The sequence below is a fragment of the Monodelphis domestica genome, chromosome 5 (genome assembly GCF_027887165.1).
Source record: "Monodelphis domestica isolate mMonDom1 chromosome 5, mMonDom1.pri, whole genome shotgun sequence".
NCBI lineage: Eukaryota > Metazoa > Chordata > Mammalia > Didelphimorphia > Didelphidae > Monodelphis > Monodelphis domestica.
The window spans coordinates 179,347,865-179,365,218 of NC_077231.1; the positions used below are offsets into that span (position 1 = coordinate 179,347,865).

Below are 17,354 nucleotides of genomic sequence, written 5' to 3' on the forward strand. Positions count from 1 at the left end.
TCATTATGGAATAAAACAAAAACACAAAGGCTTTTTCTTCTTACTGCTGCACTCACACAGAAATGATGTAAGATTTAATGTCCTCAGCAGGAAGCATTGTCCTCAGTATGTTTTGCTAATAGAACATAAGGTCCTTGAGGACAGGGAGACTTTTAAATTTTGTCTTTATATCACTGCAATGGAACATAGTGGTTGGCACATAGTAGGTACTCTGGAAATCGTTGTTAGATAGGATAGGTACAAATGAAAATTGAATTCCAAACAGCAATAACAGAAGAAATGGGGTTGAGTATTCAAGGATATTGAAAATGGGTTGACTAGACATCTGGAATCAATAATTAGTCCATTCCTTCCCCCACAACAACTAATAAAATGATTTTGTGGAGACTTAAAGAGCTAGATTAAATATCTGATTCTCATCAAAATGAAAAAAAAAAACACAAAACAAACCCAAACCTGTATTTAGTGGTTAAGTTAAAGTTTCAAAATGTCTAATAAGTGACCTAATTAGAAATAAACCTTTCTGTGACATAGAAAGAATGCTTAGTAGCTTTAATGTCAAATATTTGTCATAGTTAAGAAGAACTAAAAGGAAAACAACACTTCTAAGTACTCTTTCTGGTCAGTTTATGGATAAAAAATACCTTTGTTTTGATTTTTTTTTCTGATTCACTCTTATCTATTATCTTTTAAATCATGTCTTATTTTTTCCCCAATTACATGTAAAAACAATTTTTATCATTCATTAAAAATTTTTTTCGAGTTCCAGACTTTCTCTTTTTCTCCCATCTTCTCTCTTCTCTCCCTTCCCTGAGATGGTAAGCAATCTGATATATCATCTATTAATTTTTTAAAAGAAATACAATGATTCTTGAGGGAGTATGATTGCAACTTTTAGTCTCATTCTTACATGCTGGTATTAATATTGTCATTTAATTTTCATGTTTCTAATTTTTTGGGAGGGGGTTAAAATTGTTTCCTAACTGTGATATAGATTCTCAACACTAATGAAACATTGAATCCTTCTTTGTCATTCAACTTCCCATGAATAAAGAGAAAATGAAGAATTGTTTCAATGCTTTATCCATTCCCTATACTCTTTCATCCTCATCCATTTCTTCCCATTAATTTCTTTTCCCTCTGCCTCTCACCAAGGAATCTACCCAACATGCAAGAATTCTTCTAAAACTATTTAACACGGAATAGATAACAATGGTATACCCATGTGTGATGCCCATTGATTGCCTTTTACTTTCCTTACATTACTAGACCAATTCCTTTTACAGTCACATAGCTACATTGATTTTGAACAGTTCTTTATTGGTAATATGCTGTAGAAAGCTCACACCCAAACTCATACTTCTCCATTGCCTTTTTGGGAATGGTAACTTTAATCCTTTAAAAACTATGGTTTGAAAGATAGGTAGTACTAGGAAAAGGTCACTGATTATGGAATTAAAAGACTTGGGTTCAAATCCTACTTCTGGCATTTACCTATTGTGATTTTTGGGTAAGTTCCTTTATTTTCCTGAGCCTCAGATGCCTCATGAATAAAATGGAGGAGTTGAATTGGACTTCTTTTCCAACTCTAGATCTATGATCCTATGAAGAATACGGATGTTTAAAAAAAAGATAGGTGTTTGTAGCTTGGGACTGTTAGAAGCCTAACACATCTTTCCAATTGGGTTTATTTTTATTCTGAACTTAAGCACCAAATAATACAAACATTACCACATTGTAAAACAGAAATGTATTATTGCAAATCTCTATTATGGTGAGCTATACAATGTACCAAATGTTATCCAGCCCATTCACCTCCTCTTCAATTCTGGGCCTAATCATCAAAAATCCAGAGGTCAAAATCAACAATGTGTTGACTATCAAGTTATAGATCTGGCAGGTGGGAGGCACAGTGGCTAGAATGATGAACTTAGAGTTAGAAAAAACTAAGTTCCAATTCTGATTTAGACACATACCAGATGTTGGACTTTGGGCAAGTCATTTAACTTTTCTCAATCTGTTTCTTCATTTGCAAAATAAGGATAATAATACCACCTACCTCACAGGGTTGTTGTGAGGACCAATTGAATCAACACAAGAAAAGCACTTTAAATTCTATAAAAATGCTAGTTCTTTTTCTTCTTCATATTATTATTGTTATTAGTACATCATAGCCTCATACCACAAACCAAAGTGGACAATAAGCCTTCTTTTTTTTTCCTGTATGGATAGTTAGACCAAAGTCTTGGACGGTTATGAACCTAATTTAGATGACTTTGTTCTGAGATTGTTCAAAGGAAAAATGTGGAAGCAAACATATCATAATCCCTCATCTAACATACTACCACATAGATCTTATATGTGTAGGGGGCAATGCTTTTTAACTCCAGAAATCCAGGAGTATTCTATTATGTAGCAGGATGCTGGGAAATTCTCAGCACAAAATCAATTGTTTCACTTGTTAAAAAAAAAAAAAGAAAGCACTTTTTTGGAGGTGGGTAGGAGTGTCAAGAAATCAAGTAAATAATAATGCTGAGATATCACAGCTCCAGAAAGGTTGTTGCTATAGGGAGTGGGCTGCCTTCTGTTTTGCTAGAGGGAAGCAGGTTTTTAATAGACATGTGGAGGGAATCCTATGGTGAATCCTTTTGTAAAGTACAAAATCCTATTGTAGAACAAAACTCTACACTTTCTCACCACCCACTCACTCACTCAACAGCTCTCTGCAATCTGGCTTCTGTTCCTACCATTCTACTGAAACAGTTCTTCCCAAGGTCACCTATTACCTTCTAATTGCCAATGGAGTTCGATTCAACAAACATGCTGAAGTGCCTACTGTGCTTTTTCTTTAAATTTTCTTTAATTGATGTCATTTGTTTTTCCCCCCATTATCTTCATTTTCAAATGGATCCTTCTTCCTTCCTCCACCCAACTGGCCTTTCTAACAAAAAAAAAAAATTAAAAAGAAATTGGGATGGGAGCTGGGGAAGTAGCTTAGAAATATATTAATTATATGTTATGGCATATGTGATATTCCACACCCAGAGTCCCCATCTCTGCAAGGAGTAGAGTAAGGAGCATTTTCTCAAAGATTCTCTCGCTAAACTTAGTCATTATAGATATAAAATATTCCTACTACACTATTTGTCAGTTTTCAACTTTTTTGATCTATCTATATCACTTAACACTTTTAGTTGCCTCATCTCCTTCCCAAACCTGATTATGTATTCAGCCCTTGAACAATCATTCCCTAGATGGAATCCCTGACAAGTAGATCATCCAGCTTATGCTTGAAGAACTCCAGTGGTGGGGAAATTATTCTCTCTGTCTATATCTCTCTTTGTCTCTCTTTTATCTCTCTCTCTCTCTCTCCCTCTCTCTCTATATATATATACACACACACACACACACACACACACACATATATAAAATTGATATTAAGGCAGAAAGTAAGAGTTTATATATATATATATATATATATATATATATATATGACAGAAGAGCAACAAGGGCTAGGCAATCAGGGTTAAGTGACTTGCACAAGGTTATACAGCTAGGTAATATCTGAGGCCAGGTTTGAACCCAAGTCTTCTTGACTCCAAGTCAGGATATTTATCCACTATACTACCTAGGTGCCCCAAAACTATTATCTCTTAAGGCTATAATTCCACTTTAGGACAGCTCTAATTTTAAAGAAGCTTTTTCTTATATTCAACCCAAATCTGTTTCTTATATTTCCATCCAATTAGTCCTGCTTTGGGGATTGTGGTGTCAAGCAGGGCAATTATCATAGTTATTGTTGCTATCATCATCATCATCATCATCATCATCATCATCATCATCATCATCATCATCATCACCACTACCATCATTCCACAAAACAACCCTTCAAATACTTGAAAAGCTACCATTTATCCCATTTCTTCTCCAGTTTAAACATCCTCAGTTTCTTCAGACAGTTTTCATATGGTATAGTTTCCAGTCACCCATGATACTTCCTTCCTTCTCCCCCCTCACAAGCAGTCAGGTGGCAGTTCTTTCATTCTCTTCTCATGTGGCATAGTCTCCAGTTATCTCATTTTCCTGGTAACTTTCCTCTGGCAACTGTCTTGTTAATGTTCCTTCTAAAATGAGGTACCTAAAACTAAATGCAATACTCTGATTAGGGCAGGCTAGAGCAGGACTTCCTTCGTTTTGGAAACAATGCCTCTTTCAGTGTAGCATAGGATGTCTTTAGCTTGTCTTGGTAGCTATGTTATTTTTAAAAATTAATTAATTTGTTTGTTACATTAAAATATCCAGTTAACACCCTCTCTTCCTCCTCTCCTCCCATTAGAGAAGGTGTCATTTGACAAAAAGATATATGTATATATAAAACTATGTCTCACTTATTACTGTTTATCAGTTCTCTCTCTGGAGGTGGACAAACACAAGTTATTCTTTAAACAATATTTCTGTTGCTGTATAAAATGTTGTCTTGGTTCTTCTCATTTCACTCTATAATTTCATGTAGGCCTTTCCATGTTTTTCCAAAATTAACCTCATCTTTTCTAATGGCACAACAGTGTACCATCACAATCACCTGCCACAACTTGGTTAGTCATTCCCTAATTAATGAACAAGCATAATTCTTCCCTACTTTGGAAAAACAAAACATTTTTTTTACCAGCTGACCTTTTCAACTATTTTCTTTTTCTGTTCCTTTTACTGATAAACTTCTTAAACAGTGGACCTTATTTTGTTTTATTTTCTCACTTCTTAATCAACTGCAATCTGACTAAGGCCATCAGGGATTTCCCAGGCACTTTTTCAATAGATTCCCCCTCACCCCGCCCCAATTTCCATTATAATTTTTCTTTCTCATTTTGGAGCATTTGGCTCTTCCTCTTTCATAAAACTATCTTTTCCTTTGGTCTCTCTGCCACTGTACTATACTGATGAAATAATTTTTTTTTAAACCCTTATCTTCTGTCTTGAAGTCAATACTGTGTATTGGCTCTAAGGCAGAAGGTAAGGGCTAGGCAATGGGGGTCAAGTGACTTGCCTAGGGTCACACAGCTGGGAAGTGTCTGAGGCCAGATTTGAACCTAGAACCTCCCGTCTCTAGGCTTGGCTCTCAATCCACTGAGCTACCCAGCTGCCCCCTGATGAAATAATTTTTGTAGAACACTTAGTATAGTACAGATTCATAACTGTTCTTTTCTCTTCTTCCCTATTTCTTTTCTTTATCTTTTTTTTCTCCATTCAGTTTAATTCAATTCAGTTGTTCTTAAAACCTTTTGTTTCCATTTAATCTGGAAGTTCAGTGACCATTCACGGGCCCACCACCAACAGGTATGAAATCTTCAAATTCCTATCTCTTACTTTGGCCTCTCCTTAGGCAGTCTGATGGCCCCTCATTCATAGGGGCTCACTTGATCAGTTATGCCATTGATGTAATTTTCAGCCAGAAACCTGGTTAGCTGAGAGGACTCTATAAATTAGAACTCCTGAGCTCTAGCAATTCACCAATCTTAGCCTCCCCCAAAGCAAGGATTACAAGCTCTGGTCATCATGCCCAAGGCCTGATGGCTGTTTCAGCAGAAGTCTATAACACTTGGCCTGATATATGCTGGTAAGGGGAGAGAGGGAGTACCCATGTAATAGTAGTACTGAAATACCAAGTATTGTACAAAGAACTGTCACTTTAATTTTTTCTCCTTCCAAAAAACATATTCCTTTGGAGTTTAGTTTTGCCTGGGGGAAGAACAGTAACAATTGAATTTATTGCTATGACAACATTTTATTGTGGTCCCCCAGTGAGCCTATATTTTTTAGGAGAAAATATATGCTGCATCCATAATAATAACTTACATTATTATAGCTCTTTGAGGCTTGCAAAGCACTTTACTTTCTTTATATCCTTTGGATCCTGTGACCTTCTTGTGATAGAAATAATGAAAACAGTCCCTCCCCCCCCCCCAGTTTTATTTTTACTTATGGGGAGATGGGGCTCAGATAGGTTAAGTAATATGCCCAGCCTCATGACTAGGAAATGATAGAGTGCTCAGGTTTTTTGATTCCAAGACCAGGGTACTTTTTACTATTATCCATATCAAACCATATTAGAATTTGTGATGTCTACCATTCTTAGTGTAGCAGTTTTGGGACTGAGAATGGAATTCTTATCAGTTTGTTCTCACAGAATGAGGACTATGAAAGGCTAGTGGAGTTGGGAGCTAAGAGATCATTGGTGACCTTGGATATTTTTGTTTGAGTAGTTGGGTCAGAAGGCAGATTGTAAGAGACTGGGAAGTCAGTAGGACATGAGGAAGTGGAGACAACAAATAAAGACAACTCGTTTCTAGGCATTTGACTGTTTCAAAGAAGTTCTATAGGATGACAAGATGGGAAATCAAGGATTTTTAAAAACAAGGGGGATCTTGAGTTGTTTATAGGTAGAAGGAAGGAACCCCTAGATAAGAAGAACTTGAAAATCAGAGAAAATTATTGAAGAGACATACAGCAGAATAGGATGAGAGCAATATAGTAGGTGCTTCATATATGTTTACACTGTAGAACAGAATAAAATAGAATAGGATATCAAATAACTGTCTTTGTTTGCACTCGTATCTTCAGTGATTAGCACAGTGTCTGGTACAAAGGGAGGCTTACAGAAATGCATTTCATTCATTCATTGATTTATAATTGTTAGAGGAGTTGCTATTATGCACGGGTATGGGAAATTTCACTGATGAAATCACAGGGCTTGTGATTCTGTAGGGCACTGGAGATGCAGGAACAAAAATTGACTTCTTTATTGCCTTCTAATTCCTTATTTGTAAAAATGGACTTAATTGCACAGTAGGCATTCATTCATTCATAGGGACTCTAGGTAGATATTAAAGTCTTTAGGTGAAGATCCCTGAGAATACTAAAGTTATTCTGGGGCTTATTCAGACTTATCAAGGTAGACCTTATAGTCTATAGTCTCTCTCTATATACTATAAAGACTATACTCTACCTATAGTCTTATAACATCAAAATGATGCATCATGGTTTATTGAAAAGGATGAAGAATTAGGAGGCTCAAGGAAGAGAGTATTGTAGCAGAATAAAGTAAGAAAGACCTGGGTTCAAGTCTTGCCTTTTGTATTTATCAGCAGTCTAACCTTGGGTAAATCACTTAATCAATATGGTTCCTTTTGGCCCTAAATTTGTAATAGACCTAGTTGTAATTACTGGCTGTTATAGACAAATCATTTAATCTCTTAGCCCAAATGACCTCATCTGCAAGATGAGTATAATAATATATATCTTACCTACCACACAAAGCTGTTTTTAATGGAAGTATTTTATAAACATTAAATTACTGTACAAAGGTAATGTGTTATTCTTATTCTTATTCTTATAATTATTATTTTCTTAGATCCCCAGGTACTCAAACCTGGCCTCAACACTCAAGTTGCTCTCACTTTCTGGGGTCCTAGAGAAGACACAGTTCTGGATTAGACCTTCTAGAGCTATTTCAGATTGACGCAGGGTTGCTGTTTCACTGTGGTTTAGACCCACATTCCTAGTACTATAATTTTCAACTTATAAGGGGATTGAGAACCTTCATTTAGATAAAAGTCAGAGTGTATTTTCATTTCCTAAAACTTCAGCTACAAAAAAACTCTTAGTAAATCTTGTCTAACTGCTATTTATTAGAAAGATGAAAGGATGTCTCTTGTGTAGATATTAGTTGCAATGAAAAGCAAACTACTGCATGTTTGTTATAAAAGAAATAGCAATAAAGGCAGCATTATCTCTGTTGGCACCTGTGCTTTTTTTCCCCCTTTTTATTTTTTGGTTCCCCAAAGAAGCATGCATCTCAGTTTTATTGTTAAAAAAATAAATGGAATTTAGGCATGTAGGCCAGATAGGATTATCTTCTTAATGATGGTTAGGTGAATTACTTTTAATAGGATTTATTCACATGGGTTTGGAGTAAGAGAGGAAGAAATTTATCGGCTATTTATACAGAATGCCCTCAAAGTGGTTTGTAAGGGTTTGGAGAAATGCTGGCATTCCATATTCATAGGTAATACTGACTAACCATGGTTAAAAAGGCTGCCATTTGAAAAAAGGCAATGATAGCTATTTTTGATCAGTTAATTTATTTGCTTCCGATTATTTATTCTATTAATTAAAAGGGCTTCAGCACTTACCTGATTGATTTCCTTATAATTTTGACCTCAGTTAGATGGAATGTGAGAAACTAACATAGTAATTATATCTATCCATACAAGGACTTGAAATAGGAGAGAAAGGTGAAAAACTCAGTTGTTTTTTTCTTCCATTTCATATGAATTTAGGAGAATTATCCTGTAAGCTATTGTATGTTTATTTTATTTTAGATTGTATGACAAAGCACAATCTCTCACTGCTTAGTTGATAAATAACCTGTGATAAATATCTGTGTTATATGTACATTATATGAAAACTTAACCTTATGATGATAAATATGTCACCATAAGTGTTTAAGAAGGACTACATTCCTCATGATGCTTGCACCCAGAGCAGGAACAGTCATTGGGAGAATCAGAATTTCAGATCTTGGGAAAGATGTGTATCTGTGTTGTGAATTCTTTATACCAGGAAAATTTAGGGGAAAGAGCAAAAAGATGGGGGACATGGAGACCAGGCAGAGCAAGAGAGAAGGAATGTTTGATGAATGATAATGGCAGTGGTGTTTTGATAATAATGGCTGTTTCAAAAAAGAGCAGGGGAATGAGACCTCCTGGTTGTGGAATAGCTGAGAAAAGCTGAGAGTAGGGCCTCAGACAAGCCAAGCAGGAGCTATATTGGTGATGATTGTAGTCCAGAAGGAAGGGATTGGATAGACATAGACATGACCCTTTACCATCCAGGAGTATAATTGGGCTGCTAAGACTTTGCATGTGTAATTTCCTCTAGGAATACTGAGTTGGGGGTAAGGTTTCAGTTCCAAATTACTCTGACAGAAAAGGGAAATGGAACTATGTTCATATGGGAATGAGGCCAAGATTGGTTTTTGTTGTTTTATTATTAGTTTTTGTCCTAATTAAATATTTTGTTTTTTTAATGCTGTTCTTTGCCTGTTTCTTTTTTGTGTGGTGAGCAGCAGAAATATCTAAACTTGAGTTATATTCAGATGTTCACAGTTTTCTAACTGGATAGTGATGAAGTGAACCACACAAAATAACCACTTAAAGATCTCCCACTGTTTGAATCGAACATGTCCATGGTTGTGACAGTCAAGAGCGCCTTAAGAAAATAGAAGTTTGAGACATGAGAGTTTTATAATAAGGCAGAGTTGAGGAGAGATGACTACAAATTTAGGAAGTGTGAATGTATCTAGTGGGAGAGAATTGTTAAAGAAAGAAATCTGCTTGGGATAAAGGAATGAATGATAAATTAATTCAAGGGGGTGTTGCAAAAGGACACATTTGAAAAACTGGACCTTAGGATAGAGAATTGTTATGAGAACGTTGTACTCAAAATAGAAGAGATAAAAAATGACTGGAATTGCAGAAGAAATAAAGTGTAATCATTTTAGGATGTTAGGTGACAACAGAAGCGATGTTGGAAGCAGGAACTTCTTCCTCAAGCCTGGGAGAAAAGAAAATGGGATTGAGATTGAGAGATTGCATGGTGTATTTCAGAGAACACTGGATTGGGAATTAGGATTCCAATGTCAGTTCTGTCACTAATTTGTAACTTTTTTGAAAAATAATCTAATCTCTAGGCTTGATTTCCTCTTATGCAAAGTAAAGGAGTTGAAGGCAGTATGGTGTGATGAAAAGAGTACTGAAATCAGAAGACCTAGGTTCATATTCTAGTTCTGCTATTTTACTTTCTAGATTCATGACCTTGGGGAAGTAATTTCATTTCTTTGGGTCCCAGGTTTTTATATTTTGTATCAGAAAAATGATGGAGTTGGACTTGGATGTGTGAATTTTAGATTTACTCCACCCTGCTTAGTCTAACAAACAGGAATGTCTACACCCCTACTTAAGGATTAAGTGTTGGAAAGGATGGCCTATGACAGACATGTGCTAGCAAATGACTAATCAGAAACAACTGACAGACCCCCTGGGCTGTCTTAAGTCAAGCTTAAGTTAAGATTGGTACAAGTGAGACAGAGGAAGTGATGTAAAAAATGGTCTATATTTCACGTCATTTCCTCTCTCCACTTTCTTTTTTTGCAGAGAGGTAGCTCTGGCTCTCTTGGGCAGTGGAGACACCTTGGCATTCCTGCAGCTTTTGGCTGGGTCTGGTGGTGAGCGTTCTTGATGAGGTAACTGGGAGAATCTTAGTAGTGTGATTCAGGTGAGGCATCTTCCCTGAGCTCTCTTGGAGTTTAGGCTGATTCCTTTTTTTCCTTTACCTTTCCTAAAAATGCCATCCTCCTATGAGGCCCCTCATCTTGGAGGAGGCCTTGTGACTGGAAGGTCTCTGAACTCCCCTTGGCTCAGGCTAGGCTGGAGAATCTTATACCCTTTCCCCCCTCTCTTCTTCTTAATTCTTTCCCTCTATATTAATTAAACCACAATAAAATTCCCAAACTGACTTAAGTATTTTTATTGGGTTTTGAATTAATCCCTGGCGACCATAAGGATAATATATTAGTCAAAACCCCCTACTTTTACCCCTTACAGATGAGATGATCTCTAGTGTCAGGCTCCCCAAATTCTGTTATCCTATGAGGACTAGATAATGTATCATGTACCTTTGAGCTTTAAAAATTCATGATTCTATTAATGAGGTCAAGAGAGCTAGTAGTCTGAGGTGAAATAGACTGGAATGAGAAACTAGACTTGAGGGTTAAGCCATAGTAAATTGGAATCTGTTATTAACCTTTTTGTCATTTACTTACCTCCATATTGTCTGAAACTTTTCCTTACCCCCAATCCCATTTCTCTCAGAAGAGTACACTAAAATTAGAAGAATCTGTAATGAGGAGAATTGAGGTCAGATTTAGCCTCTGTACTGTACCAGCTAAGTTAACTTCTAATGTCATCTCTAGAAAAGTGCACTCAATTGTGGGAATTAGCCTTGGAACCAATATACCACCACAGCCCTGGAGTTGGCTTACCCCTCTATTTTCTTATAATATTGGACAGTCTGGTAGGGGTTATTCAAATTTTGAGAGATTAACCATAGTAGTTATGGGAGCTCTTTATGTGGAAGTTTTTTATGACTCTATGATTTTATCTCTGTCCACTTTCTGGGATAATGACGGGAGTCATCTGTGAAGATTAAAATTAACTCTCACTTGATTATAACAATGAAATTAGTTAACTCTCCCCCGATTGTGAAGATTAAATTGTAACCCCTGACTATTTTTAGAACATCCTACTATAAAGTTGATCTGCCCATTTTTAGATCTAATCATCAAAAGTGTAAACATCCCACTTAATCACTGAGTGGGAGGTCTGTGACCCATGTGTGCAATAGTTGGTGATGAATCGGAATCAACTGACTGTCTTCTGAGCAGTCCTAGAGCAGAGCATCAACTGTGAGTGGTAGACATAAAATTAGGTGAATACACAGGAAATAACACAAGAGAAAATATCTTTAAAAGGGAGTAACAACTTCCTGAAGGAATTCAATTCTTCATGCTTTTGAGTTAAGGCTGGTGAAGAGGGGCAGAAGGATCTGCTGACTGGACCTGAGACCCTGTTCCTGACTTAACTGACATGTGGTAAGTTAAATCTGACTCTTAACTGCTGATTTTTCTCTGAAGAGACCAGCCTCAGGAAAGACCTATCCTCTTGAGAAACTTCCCAGGTCCTCAGCTTTGCTGAGGCTGGTTGAAACTAACTCTCCCTGCTGGGGGGATGGGCAGAGATAAATTACTTAGTGTTTAGGCTAGATATCTTACCTTATCCACTCTCTGATTTCTTACTTCACTCTTTCTACAATTTGTAAATAAATTGTAAATGAATCTCTTTGGAATTAATTAAATTCCTGGTGACCACACTCTTAAACAATCAAGTCCAACCCTTCAAAAAAAAATAACCCCTTTTAACCCTTACACATCAGATACTTTTGGTTATATCAGTCAATCTTTTAGATTCAGTGGTATGTATTTTCATGAGACTAGACATAGGTCTCAACTGCTGAAAAACTGGGGAGGGCTGTATTTGTTTGAGTGGTATCTTTAATGCATAAAGTTGCCCCAATAATGGTAGATTATTAATCCATTAATCAATTAACTCATACATAAACATTTAATTAAAAGTTCAACTTTAAGCATATTAAACATGAAAAATCCACTTTGTGCCAGGCAGTGTGTTAGCTAGCTATTGAGTATACAGATTAAAAAAAAAATAATCCCTACTTTCAGAGAAGATTATCATTACTTGGAGGCCGAGTTTTCATTATTTTGGGGTAGCAGAAATTGTGAGTTATAAATGGGATGTGCTGTTAAATATTTATCAACTAGCTCTCTGGGGGGGAGTACATATAATACCCTTTTAAGTTTAATTTTCATCATTAACATTTTCTCTAGCCCTTTCCCAAGTTATAGACAGTTGTTAACAACAACAACAACAATGAATCAAACCCAAGTTTGTATAGCATTTGCCAATTTTCAGGGGGTAAATGCTTACCATGAAAATTTAACAATTGACTTTCCAGAGTCAGTTCAAGTAGTCTCTGCCATACCCCTTGTTCAGAGAGACCTTGATAGACATCTAATTCCATAGGAAATAGTAAGCTCTAGTAAGCTTGTATAGTATAAAATGTAAGCATTAATGCTAGGTACTAATTAATCAGTAAACATTTGTTAAGGGCCTACTAACCCCTTATTGGCAGATTATCAGTAAATCAATTTAACATATAAATATGTGTTAGGCATCTTGTTAAGTAATGGTGATATGATAAAACAGTCCTATCTGGACAGAGTTTACATTCTAATAGTCATTTAGGGAAGAGGGAGTGATGGGGAGAGACAGTATGCACACATATGGATATATACAGAATGCAAAAAAAAAAAATCAAGAGTCAGCTAAGTGGTCCAGTCAGTCTTGAAGACAGGAGGTCCTGGGTTCAAATCTAACCTCAGATACTTCTAGCTGTGTGATCCTGGACAAGTCACTTAAGCCCCAATACCCAGCCCTCATTGCTCTTTGGCTTTGGAACCAGTACTATTAATTCTAATAAGAAGGAAATGAGTTTTTTGTTTTTTGTTTTTTAAATGAATATGGAATAATTTGGGTAGGGAGGGCACTAGCACCTGGGGGATAAAGAAAGGCTAACTAAATAGATTCCATGAGTGCTCATTGGATCAGAGGAACAGACAAGATAAACAAGAATCTGAAACAATCAAACTTGGTAACTTGGTGTTCAAGAAAACCAACTTGTACAAACTACTTGGGAAGAACTCCCTATAAACTGCTGGAGAAACTAGAAAACATTTTACAAAAAATTAGGTTTAGATCAATATCTCAGGCCACATTCTGTATTAAACTAAAAATTGATATACAATATAATTTCCAAAAGTCACACTAAAAAAAAAATTAGAAAACCTTGAGATCAGGTACCTTTCACAGCAATGGGTCTAGTGGGAGATTTCTTACACAATGTGCAGAGAAGATCATTAATGCTAAAATAGTAATTTTTGATTATATGAAATTGAAAAGCTCCTGTATAAATAAACTCAGTTTATTTATAATAAATAAACAAATAATATATATTATTATAAAATATAATAATATATATTATTTTAATTATATAATATAATATAATAATATAATATAATAATTATATAATATTATAAATAATATAATATCATAAAATATCATAATTATAAATAATTATAATAATAATATAATAATATAATATAATAAATAAACAGCACAAATAAGAAGGAACATTGGAAAATGTCAACTGGGGAAAAAAAATCTTTGGACCAATATCCACGATGAGAAACTTTTATCCAAAATTTGTCTATGAAACCAAAACAATTATATAGCGGAAAAAGCTATTCCCCAGTGAATAAATGATCAAAGGGATTTGAATAAATAGTTCTCAAAAGAAGAAATGCATTCTCTGAATGACCATTTGAAAGGTAGCTCCAAATCATTAGTTAGAGAAACCAAAATCAAAGCAGTTCTGAGGTTTTGCCTCATGCTCAACAAATTGCCAAAAAGTAGGACTAATCAATGGGGAAGGGGAAAGACTGATATCAGTTATCAATTATTGTTCCCCCCAGGACTTAACACAGTACTTTGCACATAATAAGCAATTAATAAGTGCTTTCTTATTAAAGAAAGGGAGACAGAGACAGAGATAGGGTAGGATTTTGAACTGAGCCATAGGGAATGGAAACCACTTGGTGGGAGGTGGAAAGTATAGGATATCACTAAGTAAATGCAACACCTTTGGACAATGAGCATTTCAAACCAGTTCAATCATATCTATTCTCCTCCCACGGGGTGGTTTCTACTCCCTAATCTCTATTCTTGACTCCACTGTTCTAGAGAAGTTTCTCTGCTCAGATGTGTGTAATTAAAAATATGTTACCCTAAAAAAATAACTACATTTCCCAGGAGCTCACTGACTTCCTGTCATTATGTACTTCCTGTAGACAGGGGATAAATTCAGTGGGCATTCCTGCTCTGTATCTTTAGCTTCCTGTCCCAAGCATGGTGGTGGTAAGCGTGGGGGTTTTAATAGGCTAATTAGCCATAGGCATGTGGTTTTTGTTTTGTATCTCTATTCCTTTATTTCTGATGATCATTTAATAAATCTTTAAAATATAATATTTTTATTATTGAGATTTAATTTTAGCTTTTACAGATGTGGGAGAATGGAAGGAAGGAAGGAATGGATAAAGATATAAAACCAAATAGTCCAGTCTTTTTCTAGACAGAAAAATGGAACTGTGGCTTGTTTTTAACTTAGAGCAAAGAAAACGAAAGAAACAAATTAACTCTAGAATTAGTTTAGCTATGTCTTTTGATAATTATATAAAATACTAATAATCAAGACTGAAAGTTTCTTTCTTGATTTGGTTCTGCCCCCAGATAGGAGAGAGCTTGGCACTTTTGAACCAGAGTTTGCGCTCTATTTAACCAGAGTACATCTGGGGCATGCTAGATCTGGTGAATTCTTACCAGTCATGAGTTGGGCTCTAGTGTGCTGGAGTACTTGCTGAGAAGTAAAGGAACCAATAGATAGGAAATTAAATTATTACTTGTATACTTTATGAAGTGTATCCAGTTGAATGCCATTTGGAGTGAAGAAGAGGTAGCAACAATAGAAATTTTCAAGGAGTTAAATGAGGAGCTGCTGGTTAGGAAGGAAATATTTTCTAGATAATTTGGCAGGTTTCCTATACAGGTTGACCTAGTTCAGTACGGTCTGGAATACCAGATTTGAGGAGTCAATAGTGGGGAATGCTGATTGAATGTATAAGAAAAATGAGCTCAAGCAGCTGGAAGACAGATAGCAAACTTTTTGTTTTAAGAAGCTTATCTGGTCAAACAGTATAGGTGGTCCTGAGGCTGAGCCAAGAAAAAAAGGAACCTTTAAGATACCCTCTCTTATAATGCCCCAAACCTAGTAGAGCTCTGTAGTCAATCAATCAAACAATACAGTTATTAGAACAGTTCTTGCAGATAGTACGTACTTAATAAATGTTCTATTTATCTATCCCTCTATCTGTCATTGCCTTACCATGTTCTGGATACTGTCTTAGGGCTGGGCAAACAATGAAATATGTCCCGACTTTCAAGGAACTTACATTATAACGGGGAAGATAACAAGAAAATATATAATTAACATAGAATACATACAAAATCAATATGAGTTAGTACTTAATATTGGTTGAACTGAATTGGGAAGTCAGACAGTATTTGGAACTAAGTCAGTAGGGTCCAGTTAGGGCTACACTGGACCTATTTGGGTGTTTTTAGTGAGGTGGTTCTCCCCATCTAGTCTGATGGTGAAACCAGCACTACTTTATGCTCTAATGGGAGATCGAGGCAGTGTATGTCCCCCAGATCAGGCTTAGGGAAGTGCATTTAAGATTCTCTCTTATGATTTTACCATAAGAGCAAGAGCTCAGTCTTAAGGACATCCAAAATCATGGCTAAGAAGTGTCAAGATAGGTCTGAGACCAGCATAAAGTTAACCAATGTTTTCTGTCCTGAGTAAGGGATGCAGAGGAGGAATTCCATATGGCTTAAAGTGGAAACCAAGGTGAACAAAATCTGAATGTGGACTGGGAGAAGCATATTGTCAAATGCATATAAATTAGTAGTAATGCTGCCTTTTCCATAAAACCTTATATATGGTCAGGGTCATGGCACAAAAAACATTCACCTAGCTCCTTGTTGGATCTACTACAAATTTCTTTTTAAAGAGTGTTTAAAATCTCATTCTATAATTATTTTTAACATTGTTATTTGATTCACAGAGATAATTGTATAACACCCTAGATTGAGTTTGTTCATGTCTGGCCCTTTCATAGCTCCTCTCCTTTCTGGCCTTTGCCCTTTTTCTACTGTAGAAGCACAGAATATTTAGGACTAAGATATCCTTAGAGATCATTGGCCCAGGGGTTTTTAACCTTTATATCATGGTCTCCTTTGGTGAAGTCCATGGACCTCTTTTCATAATTATGTTTTCCTATGTATGAAATAAAATTTAGAGGATTTTAAGGGAAAGCAATTATGTTGAGATAAAGTTATCAAAATAAAATTTAAAAATCTAGTCCAACCTCTCATTTTACAGGTATAAATACTGAGAACCAAAGAGGGTAAGTGATTTGCCCAGGACATCTTGCTCTTTTTCTGAGCCCCTCCTTTTATCTTCTCCATTTCTTTTTCCCTCTAGTTGTCTTCCTTTCATTTTTCTCCCTCTGATTCTCCCATTTTCATTCTTTCCTCTTCTCTTGACTATAACAACTAGACATACTCATCTCTCTGCTCTTGTGATTCTGCTATTTATATCCTTTATTTTTTGTTGCTGTCATCTATTAGGGATCTGGAAATGTAGCATGACACAGAGGAAAAGGTCTTTGATATTTTTCTTACATTTAAAGATTCATTCAAGTTAAACCTTAGTAATTTGCCTTAGCTTGGTGATAAGTAAAGTAAAGTAGAGCAATATGTGGTGGACGATCTACAATGCTTTAAAAATGGATAAGATTTATTTCTAGTTGAGATATTCAATCATCCAAATGTTGCTGAAGGCCTTCACTCAAATAGGTTAACATTTCTTCTTTTCATATTACCTTGCTTCACAAATAAAGAATCTCTAAGGGACTCATTCAGAGCACTATCAATCAATCAATCAGCTTTGAACAGTAAATAATGTGGGTCCTGCAAAGTCAGTTTCAA

The 17,354-nt window shown here is 35.8% G+C and overlaps 1 long non-coding RNA gene across 1 annotated transcript; it reads right to left on the bottom strand.

Annotated features, from left to right (window-relative positions):
• Positions 1–626: 626 nt before the first annotated feature.
• LOC130454580 (uncharacterized) lies at positions 627–10,972 on the bottom strand. Its single transcript, XR_008912263.1, has 3 exons — positions 10,880–10,972; positions 3,909–4,144; positions 627–2,941 (listed from the first exon to the last, which is right to left on the bottom strand). It is a non-coding gene; the product is annotated as an uncharacterized LOC130454580 (long non-coding RNA).
• Positions 10,973–17,354: the final 6,382 nt, after the last annotated feature.